This window comes from Peromyscus eremicus, chromosome 1, assembly GCF_949786415.1.
Source record: "Peromyscus eremicus chromosome 1, PerEre_H2_v1, whole genome shotgun sequence".
NCBI lineage: Eukaryota > Metazoa > Chordata > Mammalia > Rodentia > Cricetidae > Peromyscus > Peromyscus eremicus.
In genome coordinates, this window is record NC_081416.1 from 144,814,898 (window position 1) to 144,818,939 (window position 4,042).

Consider the following 4,042-nt stretch of genomic DNA (forward strand, 5'->3'; position numbering starts at 1 on the left):
ATGATATTACACATCATATAAGATACTCTGAGATTCAGCCAGTCTTGCCTATTTAGAAATAATTATTTAAAATCTTTCTCATGTCTATTTTCATATTTTATGTAACAAATTTTTAAATTGTATAGTTTCTTAGAGTCTGCGTAACTCCCTGGAAATTTAGCCTTCCATGGAGATGTTCAGGTCATGAAACTGGAAGCATTGATTCTCCCAAATATTTTCCCAGTTCCCTCTCCTCTTTTCTGTAGTCCAGTACCTAGTTCATCAGCAGTCCCAAAGTACCAACATCCAGGAGTCACTCGATGTCCACAATGCACTCAATAATGTGAAAAGAACATCACTGTGCTTGACAAACCTATCCATTGTTTTCCTGTGGTTTGAAATTTCACCCATTGAAATTCTGAAACCGTACCAAAGCTCATTCAATAGACATAGATAAAGCATCATATTCAGCATATTTATAGGAATGTACCTGCTGTTGTCTTTCCTGATGATAAGTTTATATGCTAGAGACTGTGAATGCGGTAGGGTTTAAGGTGACATCCCTCTGCAAAAACATTGACGAAATCTCCACTGTATGCCGGTGATGGCATGGGACATTCATTCCGTGCTCAGTGAGAACACCCATAGAAAGCTAACCAAGCAGTGCAGTTAAAGGAGGATATGTGATTTTCAAGAATATAAAATTCAGAGAGGACATATGACTCTCAGAAATGTATTTGGGATTAATAATAGATTGAGATATTATGTGGTAGGGAAAGAGGGGAACTGAAGGCATTAGAGACACATGTATATTTATGTCAATGTAAAAAAAAATATTGCCCCAAAGTTAAGGATGGCCAACAGTAGAAAACAACACATGTCTTTGTAAAGGAGTAAGTTTGCAAACTTGGGGGATGTTCATGTGCAAATGAAACAGCTCTTGTGATGGTTAGTGTTAATTATGAATTTGACAGAGTGTAGAATCACCTGGGTGAGGGGCTACCAATGGGAAATTATCAGGATTACATTAATTGATTGGAAAGACTTGTCCATTGAGGTTGGTGGTATTGCCTGAAAGGAGTCCTGGGCTGTAGACTTGGAGAAGGGGAGCTGAGCCTTGGCTTTAGTCTCTCTCATTTCCTGACTGTGGTGTAATGTGACCAGCACCCTCAAGCTCCTATGACCATGATTTTCCTTCAGCCAACACTCCTAGTCGCAGTTGGTGAGAGCTGCCTTAGAACACCCAGTGTAGCTGCTTTGAGCCCTTTATAGTCCAGTTAGAACATAGAGACCTGCGTGAGCTGGGATCTCCTTGTTATCCAGATTTTACCGCATCCTCGAAGTCAACAATTATTCTGATCACCTACTTTCTCGAGTTTAAATTTCTTTTCCATCTTTTCCATTTGTGTTGTCTACTGACCCACCATACTCAGTTCCCTGTCTCCTAAGTGTGGTGATATTTTAATTGTGCTGAAATATGATTTTATTTATATGTTAATAAATGAAGTTGCCTGGAGATCAGAGGTCAGCGAGCTAGAAACAGGAGTCAGACAGTGGTAGCACATGCCCTTAATCTGATCACATGGCAGGCAGAGGCTCTGTGTGGTCAAGGACACAGCCAAGTGTGGTGACAGGAGCCTTTAATCCCAGTACCAAAGATATGGGCCTGGAGGTCTGTACAGACGGGCAGTAATGAGGAAGTCATGTGGCTGGACTTAGAGCCAATGAGAAAGCAGAACAGAAAGGCAATAAAAACACAGGTTACACAGGAAGAAGCTCTCTCTGAAGAAGCGAGGCGGTGAGGTGGTAAGATAAGGTAGTCATGGCTCTTCACTAGTTCTCTGATCTCTTTGTCTAGTACCTCTGTATTTAGCTCTGTGTTTATGATTTAATAACACTGTTTAGAAATTTGTCTACACCTAAGGTCTAAGAAAGTCTAGCACTGAGGATTCAGAACTATGAATGCATTCAAATTTGAAGCTGGAGAAAAATTATGAATTCCCTGTTTGAGAGAAGTCAAGTCAGGCTCTCTCTCTCTCTCTCTCTCTCTCTCTCTCTCTCTCTCTCTCTCTCTCCCTCCCTCCCTCCCCCTTTCTCATAATAGATAGACAAATACAGAGTTGGTCAGAAATACAGGGGTGAGGAAGAGTCACTACATGCACACACACACACACACACACACACACACACACACACACACACACGGGAGAGTATACAGTTCTGTGCTGGTTAGTTTGTAATGTCAAGTTGATACAGGCTAGAGCTACTGGGAACTAGGACTCTCAGCTGAGTAAATGCCCCCACCAGATTGGTCTGTTGGCGAGACTGTGAAGCATTTTCTTGATTAATGATTAATATTGGTGGATCCATGCCATAGGGAAGAGTAGGACCTCTGGTCTGCTGGTCCTGGGTTCTATAAGAAAGCAGGCTGAACCAGACATGAGGAGCAAGGTACTAAGTAGCATTCCTCCATGGCATTTTACATCAGCTCCTGCCTTGAGTTCCTGCCTTAGCTTCCCTCGATGATGGGCTCTAAGTTATAAGATGAAATAAATCCTTTCCTCCCCAATTTGGATTTGTTCAGTGTTGTATCACAACAGTTGAAGCTCTAACTAAGACAATGCTGTCCCTGCTATAATTCAACTTGCCTTTAACTCCTGATCTGTTCAGATTCTGGGACCTTCTCTGCTTTGTTGTTGCTGTTTTCATGACCATTCAATTCATTTTACTTTATTGTTGTTCAGGTGTTGATATCCCTCTTCCTTCTTGTACTTAAGCTTCTCTGTGCCTGAACCCTAAGGAAACTCTCCCTGCACTCTTGGTAGTTTGGTAACCAGTGCTGACTGCTCACACTCCTTGAGCCTAGACTATAAAGCTCACAGTTTAGTGGAGACCTTGTGAGCAAATGTGTTGGCTCTGCATTCATGCACTTTTCTCAGACTCAGGAGAAGCTGGATGGCTGCAGAACCCTCTCAGCTGTTGTCGGCAGGCAGCAGAAATGTATCTGCTGTTGCCTCTGCCTGTTAGTTAAACCACGTTCTACAGCGCTGCCTTAATTGCTCCTGCAAACAGGAAGCGTGGAAAAATTTACAGAGAAGAGTCTCAGAAACATGGAAGTATTTTAATTTTCATTGCCTGATATCACTAAAGGTAAGATGAACCTGTCTGTATGCATGTTCTGTGGCTGCCACCTACTCAGACTGCACAGCAATTAGGGAATAGATGGAGTTATCTCTTGAGAAGTTTATATCATTGCATCCAAACAAATCTTCCAAGAAGACCAAACTTGCAAATGACCTAACACAGAACTGTGTGCATTTGGCATCCCCAGCTGTGAGCTTGACATTGCATTCTGACTCAGCAGAGCTTACCATTCAGTCCCAGGCATGACAGTGTGTCCCTGGGGTTTCAGAGCAAGTCTGCCCAAACTGTGGGAGAATGTGTGCCCTCTTGTCAGCTAAAAGACACTTGTGAGACATTTGAGAAAACTGGCATTTATAATTCATCAAAACAGCCATTTTGGGAATGAATAAAACATGACAACACCATTTTGAATCATAGGTCTCAACTTGCTTGTTAAAATAAAACTTATTTTGGGAAAATGTGAGTTGCAGTAGTAATATATAATTTTATACAATTTTACAACATATTTCAGTGTTTCTGCTTTAAATTATAGCTTGTTTTTCATGAAATATGTAACAAGAAGGAAAATGCATTGTCAATAACCCTCCTCAAAAGCAATTTTTTAAACGTGTGGCCATCTTTTAATCTGTCTACCCAAAACACAGCACTTTAAAATCTACCTACTTACACAAGACAAATTATCTGCTGGAGAAATATAAGTATGTACTGTGAATTAATGAAGAAAATATCTTTCATTGTACCCATTAGCATAAACTGATTTCAAAACAAATATTTGACTAATTGTAACAACTCCAAAGAGATTATGAAAGGGAAGATAAAATTAATAAAGCCAAAGACTGGAATGTGAGTGCTCACACTGTAATCTTAGCACTGTGAGTACATGGCTGAGACAGGATGGTTGCTATGAGTTTGAGGCAAT